This window comes from Apium graveolens, chromosome 1, assembly GCF_009905375.1.
Source record: "Apium graveolens cultivar Ventura chromosome 1, ASM990537v1, whole genome shotgun sequence".
In the NCBI taxonomy this organism is placed as follows: Eukaryota; Viridiplantae; Streptophyta; class Magnoliopsida; order Apiales; family Apiaceae; genus Apium; species Apium graveolens.
The window spans coordinates 108,887,985-108,902,460 of NC_133647.1; the positions used below are offsets into that span (position 1 = coordinate 108,887,985).

The 14,476-nt window shown below is 40.1% G+C and overlaps 2 non-coding genes across 2 annotated transcripts; one reads left to right on the forward strand and one right to left on the reverse strand.

Moving 5' to 3' along the window:
• The first annotated feature begins 3,277 nt into the window (after nucleotides 1–3,277).
• Nucleotides 3,278–3,384, forward strand: LOC141680041 (small nucleolar RNA R71). The gene has a single exon (XR_012558232.1). It is a non-coding gene; the product is annotated as a small nucleolar RNA R71 (small nucleolar RNA).
• Nucleotides 3,385–6,068: 2,684 nt separating this feature from the next.
• LOC141681175 (small nucleolar RNA R71) lies at nucleotides 6,069–6,175 on the reverse strand. The gene has a single exon (XR_012558622.1). It is a non-coding gene; the product is annotated as a small nucleolar RNA R71 (small nucleolar RNA).
• Nucleotides 6,176–14,476: the final 8,301 nt, after the last annotated feature.

Below are 14,476 nucleotides of genomic sequence, written 5' to 3' on the forward strand. Positions count from 1 at the left end.
CCCAACGAATGAGTCTCGGCTTTGAATCCTTCTTGGAAACCAGATAGCGAATAGCCGCATGATCAGTGAATACTGTTACTTTCGTACCAAGTAGATACGATCGAAATTTCTCAAAACCAAAGACTATAGCCAAAAGCTCCTTTTCAGTAGTGGTGTAGTTCAATTGGGCACCATTTAAAGTCTTACTCGCATAGTAGACCACATGGAAGAGGTTTTTCTTGCGCTGTCCCAGAACTGCACCTACCGCATAATCACTCGCATCACACATCATCTCAAACGGTTCTGTCCAATCTGGTGCTGTAATAACTGGTGCAGTGATCAAACTCTTCTTGAGAGTCTCGAATGCTGCCAAACATTCATCATCAAATTTGAAAGGCACATCTTTCTCAAGCAAATTGCACAACGGCTTAGATATCTTTGAAAAGTCCTTGATGAATCGCCGATAAAAACCCGCATGACCAAGAAAACTACGGATTCCTTTCACAGAATTAGGTGGGGGAAGATTTTCAAAGACTCCCACCTTGGCCTTGTCCACCTCCAGACCTTTGCTAGAGACCTTATGCCCAAGGATAATGCCTTCACGCACCATAAAATGACATTTCTCCCAATTGAGCACCAAATTAATTTCCACGCATCTTTTGAGTACGGCGCGCAGATTATTCAAACATTCATCATATGAATGTCCAAAGACGGAGAAGTCATCCATGAACACTTCGACGTTATTTCCAATCATGTCAGAGAATATAGCCATCATACATCTCTGAAAAGTGGTCGGGGCGCCACATAACCCAAACGAAACTCTGTGAAAAGCAAACGTGCCAAATGGACAAGTGAAGGTAGTCTTTTCCTGATCCTCTAGTGCAATACAAATCTGATTATACCCGGAATAACCATCCAGAAGACAAAAATACTCATGACCCGCCAATCTGTCAAGCATCTGATCAATAAATGGAAGAGGGAAGTGATCCTTCCTTGTAGCTTTGTTCAATTTTCTATAATCCATGCATACTCTCCATTCTGTAACTGTTCGAGTAGGGATGAGCTCATTCTTTTCATTTGCGACCACAGTGATACCTCCTTTTTAGGTACACATTATACGGGGCTCACCCACGAGCTGTCAGAAATAGGATAAATGATGCCTGCATCCAGCTATTTCAGAATTTCTTTCTTCACCACTTCCTTCATGATGGGATTCAGTCTTCGCTGCTGTTCCACAGTTGGCTTACTACCTTCCTCTAGCAGAATTTTATGCATACAATTTGAAGGACTTATACCCTTGATGTCTGCTATGGTCCATCCTATAGCTGATTTGAATTCTCTCAAAATCCTTAAGAGCTTGTCTTCCTCACTACCTGAAAGGTCAGATGAAATAATAACAGGTAACGTAGATGAATCACCTAAAAAAGCATACCTCAAGTGTTCCGGTAATGGCTTGAGCTCCAAGGTAGGTGCTTCCTCTATTGATGGTTTGAGCTTCCCTTTAGCATTCTTAAGGTCAGAAGTACCAAGAGATTCAAATGGTATGTCCAGCTTTCGCTTCCAGGGAGAAGCGTTCAGATATTGTAATTGCTCGTTGCCATCTTCATCATTGCTGTCAAAATCCCCCACTAAGGCCTTTTCCAATGCATCAGACATTAGCATGTGATCGAGTTCCGAAGTAACCGCAGAATCAATCACATCCAATTTTAAGCACTCCTCATCTTCTGTAGGGAATTTCATTTCCTTGAATACGTTGAAGGTCACATCCTGATCTTGGACCCGCATAGTAAGTTCACCTTTTTGCACATCTATCAAGGTACGGCCAGTAGCCAAGAAAGGCCTTCCCAAGATTATGGGAATCTTCTTATCTTCCTCAAAATCCAGAATAGCAAAATCTGCAGGAAAGAAGAGCTTATCCACCTTGATGAGCACATCCTCAACTATGCCCCTTGGGTAAGTAATGGAACGGTCAGCCAATTATAGCGACATGTATGTGGGTTTTGGATCAGGCAGATCCAGCTTTTTAAAGATCAACAACGGCATTAGATTAATGCTTGCTCCCAAATCACAAAGGCACTTGTCAAAAGTCAGATTGCCAATGGTGCAAGGAATGGTGAAGCTTCCTGGATCTTTCAGTTTTGGTGGTAACTTTTGCTGCAGAACAGCGCTGCATTCTTCCGTGAGAGCAACGGTTTCAAGGTCATCCAGTTTCACCTTCCTTGAAAGAATAGTCTTCATAAACTTCGCATAACTAGGCATTTGTTCTAGAGCCTCAGCGAAAGGTATATTGATGTGAAGTTTCTTGAACACCTCCAGAAACTTCCCAAACTGTCTATCCAGCTTTTGTTGCTGCAATCTCTTAGGAAAAGGTGGTGGAGAATAGAGCTGTTTCTCCCCTGTATTAGCCTCAGGTAGAGTATGTTCAACAGTAGTCTTCCTTGGTTCCGCCGCTTTATCCTTTTGCTTAGATTCTTCATCTCTAATTTCAGCTTCTACTTCTTTTCCCTTTTCAGCATCAGCCACTTTTCCAGACCTTAAGGTAATAGCCTTGACTTGCTCTTTAGCTTCCTTCCTGCCTGGTACTTCCATGTCACTGGGAAGAGTGCCAGGTTGACGATTGAGCACTGCATTGGCTAATTGACCGATTTGATTTTCCAAGGTCTTGATGGAAACCGCCTGACTCTTGCACAACAGCTTAAGTTCCTCAAAATCAGCACTAGTAGGTGCAGCTGTACTTCCCTGTTGAGGATATGATTGCCTTGTAGCATACTGCTGTGGTTGCTGGAATCCAGGTGGGTTAAACTGTTTACTCACTCCTTGCTGATATGGTGGCTGAATAGCATTCTGATTATTCCCCCAGCTGAAATTTGGATGATTTCTGTTATTAGGATGATAGGTCGCTGGTACAGGCTGCTGTTGTCGCTGATAGTTATTCATATACTGAACTGATTCATTGACAAGAGAACACTGATCCGTAGCATGAGAACCTGCATAAAGCTCACAAACCATAGCTATTTGATTAACTCCATACGTAGCCAGAGAATCAACCTTCATTGATAGCGCTTGGAGCTGGGCTGCAATAGCGGTGGCTGCATCAACTTCCAGAATACCTGCTACCTTGCCTGACGTCATCCTCTGAGTTGGGTTTTGATGCTCATTTGCAACCATCGTCTCTATAAGATTATACGCCTCAGTATAGCTTTTAGCCCATAAGGCGCCTCCAGCTGCTGCATCGAGCATGGGCCGAGATTGGGCCCCCAAACCATTATAGAAACCAGTGATCACCATCCAATCCGGCATTCCATGATGTGGACATTTTCTCAACATTTCCTTGTAGCGTTCCCAAGCCTCGCACATAGACTCTGTAGGTTGCTGCGCAAACTGAGTAAGAGCACTCCTCATAGCAGCAGTCTTTGCCATCGGATAAAACTTCACCAGAAACTTTTGCGCAAGATCTTGCCACGTAGTGATGGACCCAGCTGGTTCAGAATGTAACCAGTCTTTAGCCTTGTCACTCAGTGAGAATGGGAAAAGCCTCAACTTGATAGCCTCATCAGTCATGCCATTATACTTAAAAGTGCTGCAGATCTCGACAAAATTCCTTATGTGCATGTTGGGGTCTTCAGTTGCTGCTCCTCCAAAAGAAACAGAATTCTGCACCATCTGAATAGTGCCCGGCTTGATTTCAAAGGTGTTAGCTTGAATAGCCGGATGAAGGATGCTTGACTGAATGTCATCAATTTTAGGCCGAGAAAAATCCATAAGAGCTGGATCAGCTTGAACAATATGATCTCCCATGTTTACTGGTTCTTTCTGCTCAGTTCCTGAATCCGAATCCTCAAAATCTAACTTCTCCGGAATATCAAGAACTTCGTCTGTCTCCTCAGCTGTATCTAAAGTCCTCTTGCGAGCACGAGAACGAGTTTGCATAAACGCTTGCTAAAGTACCTGAAACACAATTGGAAAAAATAAGTAACTACTACGTCCTAATCACTGAGTCCTAATGACCAATGATGGTAAGTACATAAACTAAACAAATACGCCGAGTCTCCGGCAGCGGCGCCAAAAACTTGTTAGGGCGAAAACACGCGCTAATATTCACGCAAGTATACGCGTTCGCAAGTAATATAGAATACTTTCTAGTTCGTTCCCACAGAGACTCAGACTGAATTATTGTCTAATTAAACTCACTCACCAATGTATGATTACTTCTCAATGTTAAGATAATAACACTTAAAATTGTTGATTAAATATTAACTACAATTAACTACTTAATTAACCACTTAACTAACACTTCAATTTATCAATAATAAAACACTCATGAGATCACAACTTCATTATTACTTCCTTCTATAGCCATTATTATTACCTTTAGCATGTGACAGTGATGATATTAATCGAATAACACGAAACTGATAAAAGCCAACTTTCATTGTAGTAATACCATTCTACCAAGCATCCATAATTAAGATAGAAGTTGAATAGTCATCAATTATGTTGAGTTCCTATATGTCTACAGAAATTGACAACACAACGATTTAAGCACAAGTTATTCCTTTTGATTACATAGGGCAAATAAAACTGTTAGAGTTACCCACTAATCATGCACAACATACATGAACCTATGCTAGCATGGCAAGTTCTAAATCTCAAGATCCACCGTCGCTTCACAAGAGATTAACACCCTATCTTATATGTTCACGACGCACATAAGTCGAATAGGCACAACCAATACTAGATATCATGCAATCATCACACACTAAAGTATTAAACAATTAACTAAAGAATTTCATAATAAATCCATTGCAACCCCATGATCACGATTAGCCCATAATAGCACTTATCGTCATCATGGGTTCATATGAAATCATGATAAACAACACAAGAAAATAATAACTAAACTAATTATATTAAAATAGAGTACGTCACAAGAGTAAATAAGTTCAAAGCAAGGAAACTAGCATCCAACGTAACAACGAAACAAGAATCACAAGAAAATATGCATAAAAACACAATCTTCTTCAATCCACACTTGTGAAAACGTCTCAAATCTACTTATATAATAGTCCCATAAAACTCAGATTACATAGAAGTGGAAACCAAATAGAAGTAGAAGTCCTAAAATAATTTGTTTTTTTTCCCGACCCTGCGCGGCCGCTCAGCATAGCTGAGCGGGCGCTCAGCTTGCTGCGCGGCCGCTCAGCAATGCTGAGCGGGCGCTCAGACCTCTACTGGAAAAATTCTGATTTTGCTCCGTTTCTTCGCCGTAATCTGCCCGTTTATTTCCTCTCGCAATGGTGGACACATGCCAAGGCTTATTCTTGATGATTCCTCCCCCGAAATGCAACTAAAACCCTGAAATGCATAAACACTAGAAAAACGCATCAAATACACAAAATACTTGATTTCAAGACACCAATTTAAGCCATTTTAAGACGTTCTAAGCGGTATAAAATGCCACTTATCAATAAGTACCGATTTCCAGTTAAGTCCTAATTTTTCCTGTTAGTCAAGATCTGAAAACTAAACACAAATCATTATTAGACATGACACCACAAATATATCCAACACGTTCGCGTACTCGTAAGAGAACTCTGGATAAAGCCGAGGAAGAAGTTGTGGTGGTTCGAAAGGAAGTTTTTGAATAAGAAAAGAAGGTAGGAGAAGAAGAAAAAGTCGAAGAACCAGTTTTAGTAGTGATGGGAGATCAAGAAGAAAATCAAAAGGCTTTGATGGACTATTCTCAGCCTAAGATCAATGACATTCAGTCAAGCATCATCAGGCCATCCTTCAGGGCTAACACTTTTGATATAAAGTCAAGCATGATTCAGATGATATAGAACTCAGTTCAGTTTGGGGGTTCTCCTACTGAAGACCCCAACATGCACATCTGGGATTTCATCGAGATCTGCGACTCTTTCAAGTTCAACGATGTGACTAAAGATGCTATCAAGCTGCGACTCTTCCCATTCACTCTGAGGGATAAAGCTAAGTGTTAGTTACATTCTCTACCAGCAGGGACTATCACCACTTGGGAAGATCTTGCTCAAAAGTTTCTCACTAAATTCTTTCCTATGGCGAAGACTGCCGCAATCAGGAATGCTCTTACTCAGTTTGCTTAGCAAACTGGAGAATCTCTGTGTGAGGCTTGGGATCGATATAAGGAGATGCTAAGGAAGTGCCCACACCATGGCATGGCTGATTGGATGATTATAAACTGTTTCTACAATGGATTGGGTGCTACTTCTAGACCCATGCTCGATGCAGCATCAGGAGGAGCCTTGTGGGCTAAGAGCTATGATGAAACTTATGAACTGATTGAACTGATGCTTGCTAATGACTACCAGAATCCTTCCCAGAGACCGACTCAGGGAAAAGTAGCCGAAATTCTGGAGTTGGATGCAGCAACTGCTATAGCTGCCCAACTTAAGGCTTTGACGATGAAGGTGGACACTCTGGCTAATTATGGAGTTAATCAAATCGCTAGTGTCTATGAGCTTTGTGCTGGTGCCCATGAGACTGATCAGTGCACAATTTCTAGTGAATCAGCTCAGTTCGTGAGCAACTTTCAGCATTCGCAACAACCTGTGCCAGCCACTTATCATCCCAATAACCACAATTATCCTAATTTCAGTTGGAGCAACGCTCAGAATGCGGTTCAACAGCCTTATCAGCAGAATCAAGTTAAGCAGTATAACCCTCCTGGTTTTCAGCAACCACAATATGCACCAAGACAACAATTTCAGCTACAACAAGCTAATGAAAAATCTGAATTAGAGGAGTTGAAGCTTATGTGCAAGAGTCAAGCTGTTTTTATAAAGACCTTGGAAAATCAAATTGGACAAATTGCCAATGCCTTGCGAAATCATCAAACAGGTACAGTACCTAGTGATAATGAAGTTCCGGGAAGGAAGGAAGCTAAGGAGCAGGTAAAGGCAATCACTTTGAGGTCTGGAAAGGTTGCGAATCCCGAACAAACTCAATTGTTGATTGAAGAAGCTGGGACTGAGAAAGAAGTAGAGCATCAGGAAGTAGAAGTGGAACCAAGGAAGACTATTGTTGAGCACACTCCTCCTAAGGGTAATATAGGGGGGAAATAGATCTATCCTCCACTGCCTTTTCCTAAGCGGCTGTAGAAAAAAAAGCTGGACAGGCAATTTGAGAAGTTTCTGGAGGTGTTCAAGAAACTTCATATCAACATACCTTTCGCTGAGGCTCTTGAGCAGATGCCTAGTTACGTAAAGTTTATGAAAGGTATTCTCTCTCGGAAAGTGAAGCTAGATGATTTAGAGACTGTCTCTCTCACGGAGGAATGCAGTGTTGTGCTGTAACGGAAGTTAACTCCAAAGCTTAAAGATCCAGGAAGCTTCACTATTCCATGTACTATTGGAAAAGTGTCTTTTGACAGATGCTTATATGACTTGGGAGCGAGCATCAATCTAATGCCTTTGTCAATCTACAAGCAGTTGGACTTACCGTATCCAAAACTGACTTATATAACTTTATAGTTGCCCAACCGTTCTATTACATATCCACAAGGTATTGTGGAGGATGCCTTGGTCAAGGTTGATAAACTCATCTTCCCAGCTGATTTTGTAATTCTTGATTTCAAGAAGGATAAGAAGATTCCCATAATCTTGGGAAGACCTTTCTTGGCGACTGAATGAACCTTGATAGATGTGTAGAAGGGTGAGCTTACAATGCGAGTGCTGGATCAGGATGTAACTTTTAATGTGTTCAATGCTATAAAATTTCCTACGAAAAATGAGGAGGAAAAGCTCCTGAGGCTTATAAGAGAGTTCAAATCGGCAATTGGTTGGACTATAGCAGATAAAGGGAATCAGCCCTTCTTATTGCATGCATAAAATTATGCTAGAAGAAGGTAAAAAGCCTACGGTTGAGTAGCAAAGAAGACTTAATCTGATCATAAAGGAAGTAGTGAAGAAGGAAATTCTTAAGTGGCTGGATGCAGGAATTATTTATCCCATTTCTGACAGTTCTTGGGTGAGTCCGGTTCAGTGTGTACCAAAGAAAGGAGGTATCACAGTGGTAGCTAATGATAAAAATGAGCTCATCCCTACTCGGACAGTCACGGGATGGAAAGTCTGTATGGATTACAGAAAGATGGACAAGGCCACTAGGAAGGATCATTTCCCTTTGCCCTTTATTGACCAGATGCTTGATAGATTGGCTGGTCATGAGTACTACTCTCTTCTGGATGGCTATTCGGGTTACAATCAGATTTGTGTCGCTCCAGAAGATCAGGAGAAGGCTACATTCACTTGTCTATTTGGTACTTTCGCCTTTAGATGAGTTTCTTTTGGTATGTGTGGTGCACCAGCCACATTTCAGAGATGTATGATGGCCATCTTTTTTGATATGATTGGCCACAATGTGGAGGTATTCACGGATGACTTCTCTGTTTGTGGCGATTCTTTTGATGAATGCTTGCAAAATCTTGGACACATTCTCAAGAGGTGTGTTGAGACCAATTTGGTTCTCAATTGGGAGAAATGTCACTTTATGGTGCGACGGGGCATTATTCTTGGGCACAAGGTTTCAAGTAAGGGTCTTGAGGTGGACATAGCCAAAGTGGGGGTGATCGAAAATCTTCCTCCACCTATTTATGTTAAGGGAATTCGTAGTTTTCTTGGTCATGCGGATTTCTATAGACGTTTCATCAAGGACTTTTCTAAGATTTCTAAGATGACACTTGCTTCTTTAGGCTTTGTACCATAAAGTTTTTGAATTCATTCTTCATTAAAGATTAAACCTTCTCCCCTTTTCCTAGCTTCATTGATTCCAAAGTAATTAGCTTCAACTGTGTGGAATGCCTCACAGATTTTGCTTGATTAGCAGTTAAACCAAAAACATGTGTAATCTCGTCATCAATTTGTTTTCTCCGTTCTTTTATCTTGAGCTCAGCTGCTGCAAGATTGATTAGATCAAAATTGTCCAAGGCTGGTGGATTTGAGATAGTAATATTTGGCACTATCACTTTTCTGACTTAAATGTGCACATCTTTCTCCCCCTTTTTGTTAACATGAAGTAAAGCAGGGTTTGAAATTTGGGCATCCATCAACTGTTGAAGGAGTTGAATCTGTGTTACTTGACCTTCCAGTATCTTGGCCACATAATGTTCAACTTTTGAGAGTCTGTCTGTGAGGGCCTCAACCTTCTTTGCAAAGTCACTTTCCTTTCTTAATTTGAGTTGTACCTCCCTCATTGTAGCTTCTGGAAGTTTCTCCTCAAATTTTTCATTCAAATCTTTCTTAAATGCCTCAACTGCATTCTTCATGCCATCCACTTCCTGAGTCTGTTTGAGATTTTAAATTTTGTGTAGTTGGAGAGACTCATGATGGGCTTCTAGGAAAGCTTTGGTGCTGGCAATTGGTTGGACTATATCAGATATCAAGGGAATCATCCCTTCTTATTGCATGCATAAAATTCTTCTAGAAGAAGGTAGCAAGCCTACGGTTGAGCAGCAAAGAAGACTATCTGATCATGAAAGAAGTAGTGAAGAAGGAAATTCTTAAATAGCTGGATGCATGAATTATTTATACCATTTCTGGCAGTTCTTGGGTGAGTCTGGTTCAGTGTGTACCAAAGAAAGGAGGTATCATAGTGGTTACTAATGATAAAAATGAGTTCATCCATTCGGACAGTCACGGGATGGAGAGACTGTATGGATTACAGAAAGCTGAACAAGGTCACTAAGAAGGATCATTTCCTTTTGCCCTTCATTGACCAGATGCTTGACAAATTGGTTGGTCATGAGTATTACTATCTTCTGGATGGCTATTCAGGTTACAATCAGATTTGTGTCGCTCCAGAAGATCAGGAGAAGACTACCTTCACTTGCCCATTTGGTACTTTCACCTTCAGATGAGTTTCTTTTGGTCTGTGTGGTGCACCAGCTACATTTCAGAGATGTATGATGGCCATCTTTTCTAATATGATTGTCCAGAATGTAAAGGTGTTCACGGACGACTTCTCTGTATTTGGCAATTCTTTTGATGAATGCTTGCAAAATCTTGGAAACGTTCTCAAGAGGTGTGTTTAGACCAACTTGGTTCTCAATTGGGAGAAATATCACTTTATGGTGTGATAGGGCATTATCATTGGGCACAAGGTTTCGAGTAAGGGTCTTGAAGTGGACATAGCCAAAGTGGGGGTGATCAAAAATCTTCCTCCACCTAATTCTGTTAAGGGAATTCACAGTTTTCTTGGTCATGCGGGTTTCTATAGATGTTTCAACAAGGACTTTTCTAAGATTTCGGAGCCATTGTGCAGTTTACTAGAGAAAGATGTCCCTTTCAAGTTTGATGATGAGTATGTTAGGTCACACACACACTGTAGAGGTGGTGAATACAGTGTATAGTACACTCAAATCGAACTTAAAGAACTTGAGTAACAGAAAACAAACTTTATTGAAACAATAAACTCTGTTACAATATGGAACTGTTACCTCTCAGTGATGAACAAATATCATGAGAGCTGCTAGGGTTATATATAATAATAACTTCGATAATGATAACACTTGTAGTGTAAACCCTATGCCTGTGTTTATATACTACACAGTTACAAGATAATCGCTAATTGATATGGAATATAATTCTGCTTCCTAAAATATATCAATCAGATATCTTCTATTCCAAGTATTCCATTCTTCACGGAATTCCTTCTTCATGCATATCTCTTCTTATGTTTTATCTCTATCTTCTTTCCTTTAATCAGCTACTGTCCTTATCTGATCGTCCTTCAGCACTTAAGTTCTGATATCTATCTTCTGATGATTATCTCCTGATAATATAAGTACTGATATCCTTAAGTCCTGACTTCTAGTATAAGTACTGATCAACAGTTAAGTACTGATCTATCCTGTTCACACAAGATCTGAAAGCTAAACATAAGACATATTAGCCATAACATTATCAAATATATCTAACAATCTCCCCAAACTTGTAAATTAACAAAATATACAAGTTAAACAGATATTTGATGATGTCAAAAACATTAAGTACAAATGCATGAGAAATAGACTAGATAACTACAACTTACAGTCCTTAAAGTTTTACCAATTTCAACTTCTGATAACAAGTTCAATCTGCATAAATATCAGAATTTAAGCAGTTGTAGATCTTCGACTTGGCTTCATCAACTTCTGATCTCTCTGATGTCAGGAGTTGTTCTGAGATAGTTCTTTAACAAACATTTCTCAGCATATCTTAGTTCATCAATCATTCTCCTTTTAACACCTTTAAGCTCTGCAGTATCTTCACCAGTTTGAAAGATTGCAGCTCTGAGATCATTAATCTTTGCTTTCCTTAACTCCTGGTCTAGTCTTATGAAATAAGCTTTGTCAGATTCAAGATTGAATTCAAGTCCCTTAATACCAAGATACGTTCTGATCTGTGCAGTATTAGGCTTCATATCAACAATATCCCCATTGTGATCTCTGTACTTTGGAACATATCTGCTGTCAGACTTAACAGAATAAAGCCTTTTCTGTCTCTGAATCTGTTCTTTTAAGTAGTTTGCAGCAGTCTCTGTTATTCTGTCATCCACTTGAAGTAAGAAAAGTACATGCTCCAATTCTTCAAAATACTTCAAAGGAATGGCATTTTGTCTTATATGATAAACCCTACCATCTGTCATGAAATACAACATGATGTATTCTTTCAAGTAGGTATGGTAAACCATCTGTACAGATTCTAGTTGATTCAATCTCTCAGGAGTTGCTCCAATACCTGGTTCACTCAAGGAAGTTGGATCATCGATAGTGTTGTGTACTCTTCTTTCATCAGCACTTCCCAATCCAGTTTTATCTCTAGCTTCCTTTCCAGTAACTACTCTTGCTTCAAAACCACTTGGAGTAGTCTTCAAAGATTGAGTCTGTTTTGCTTTAGTGAATCCTGGTAGGAGTGTTTTAGATCTATTTTCTGATATCAAGTTAACTTGAGCACTGTCAAAGGTTACTTGCTTCTTCTGAATATCAGAACTTACAATTTCTTGACTCTGAACAACTTGAGCCATGTCAGAGGTTGTTTTAAGAACTTTTCTTGAAGTCAGAGCAAGATCATCTTTTCCATTAGTAATTTCTTCTTCCTCAGGAGGTACATAAGGCTTGATAGGTTCACCAACCTTTTCTTTACCCTTGGATCTTGGATCTATCTGTGGTTGTGATCTAGCCAAAGTTTCTTTAGTATGTATCCTTTCTTTGATCACAATGCCTTTAGGTTTTGGAAGTAACTTTTTACCAGAAGCTTCAGATTTAGATGTGACTTTCTCTGATTTAAGTCTGGCTTCTTCTTCCTTTAAACTTTCCAAGTCCATCCCTGGATTTTCTTGAAGAAATAACTGTCTTGACATTTCCTCATCAAGATCTAGAAGTTCATCAGAACTTATCCTTTTACCAGCAGCAGAACTTATTCTTTTCCCAGTATCAGAACTTGTTCTGTGACTATCTTGTCTTGATGTAAACCTTCTACCTTGACTATGACCACTACCCATTCCAGAGTTTCCTTGGTTATCTTTTCCATCATCCTTTCCTTGCAGTGTCTTGTTGGTTTTGCATTTGGACTTAATTACCTTCTCCCCCTTTTTGGCATCAGCAGGTAATAAAAGAGAGATAAGTAGTTCCACAGAGGTCTGGATTTCAGTAAGTTGCGATTGCTGAGAAGCTTGATTTGTCAGAATTTGATCAATCTGAGCTTGTTGCTTCTCTTGAGTTTTCTCAATATAAGCAACCTTGTCAATGGTAGGTTGGAAGAACTTTTTCTTATCAATTTTCCAAACTTGTTCCTGTTTGATAAAGTTCTCCTGAATCTTGTGTAGCTCTGCATGAGTGTTAGAATGAAGACCTTGTAGATGTTTAGTACTCAATGCAGTGACTCTAAGCTGGGTTTTAAAATCATCAGAATGTAACATTTCATCAGCTTTAGTCAAGTGCTCAGCAAGATGTAAAGCATTTGGAACACATGAAACTGAGTTCCATTCCTTAGTCCACTCCTGACCTGCAGGAGTTTCACTCCAAGGTACTGGTGCATCCCTGATAACAAACTCCTTTACCAGTTCAGACTTAGGAAGAGTCAGTGGAGGAGTATGTCCTGAAGGACCTGCTTCATCAGCATCTACAGTTGTAGCAGCCTCACCAGTATCTCCAACATTTGCAGCATCAGAACTTAGAGAATCAGTATCTTCTGATAAGACAACAGTGTGAGTAGCAATGGAGGCTTCAGCATCCTCTAATTGCTGATCTGATATTAAGTTCTGATCAACAGCCATATCCTGATGCTCACCTAAAATCTGATCATCAGCATCTTGATGCAGAGAAGGTGTTAGTGATAACTCAGGAGTTTGAACAGCATCAGTAACAGGTGTTGTGGAAGGATTATTTGCTGTTGGAGCTTCTAAGAAAAGTATTTCAGGCACAACCAGGTTCTGATTATCAATTTCAGCACTTGTGCCTGGATCAACAAGAGACACAGAAGGTGAATTAGCCTTGTCAGATACAGGTTCCTGAGATGGAGTTGATGGAGAAGAAGTGACTGGAGCAAATTCCTTGTCTTGTGAGATCAGAGATTCCTGATCCCCTTCCTTAGCTGCTTCCTCCTCATCATCTGAAACTGGCCTTTGTGCCCTCTGTTTCTTGTACTTCCTTGTTGATTTGGATTCCTTGGGAGTTTCAGGAACCGTCATACGTCTAAGCCTCTTGAGAAGCCTAGAACCCCCAATTGCAGAATCCTTCTGAGAAGTTGCCTTCTCAGCTTCATTGACCACAGGTTCTGAAGAAGGAATCTGATCCTCAGAATCTAATTCATCTCTCAAAGTAATTCTCCTCCTCTTTTGAGGTGTGTGAGGAACAGTCTTTGTTCTCTTTGGCTTAGAGGATGTAGGCTTCACAGTAGGTGCTGAAGAAGAAGGTTGAGCAGTCTGTGAAGTGGAGAGATAGGATTGGAGATAAGTTCTGAGGGTAGGTTGAGTAGAATGAGAGGTAGGTACTGAGGTTGATGGATTTTGGTTATGGTGAGTTGGTTGAACATTTGAGTAAACAGATTTGTAAGTAGCGGGATCAGCATGTACCAGAATCTGTTTCACAGACTGAGGAATCTGTAATTGTCTCACGATTGATTTCTTTGTGTCAGCATTTATCAGGTCGTTAAAGTACCTTTTTACAACCTTAAAAGGTGGGGTTTGAGTGCTGACTAACTGGGGTTCAGCAGTACAATACGTATAAATAAGTTGACAGAATCTAGCAAAATAAACAACATCTCGATCCTCTGTCATCCTATCCCCAATAAAACCAATTAAAGCAGTTGCAAAATCAAAATGAGTTTGATTGATAATTGCATACCTGATGTGCTGACTCATAATGGGAATAGCATCAAAATTTGAACACTTGTTGCCAAAAGCCTTGGTGATGCAATCGAAGAAGAAACTCCATTCTCTTTTGATATTAGCCCGTTTCAACTGTCCAAGTTTCGTCAGACTCTTT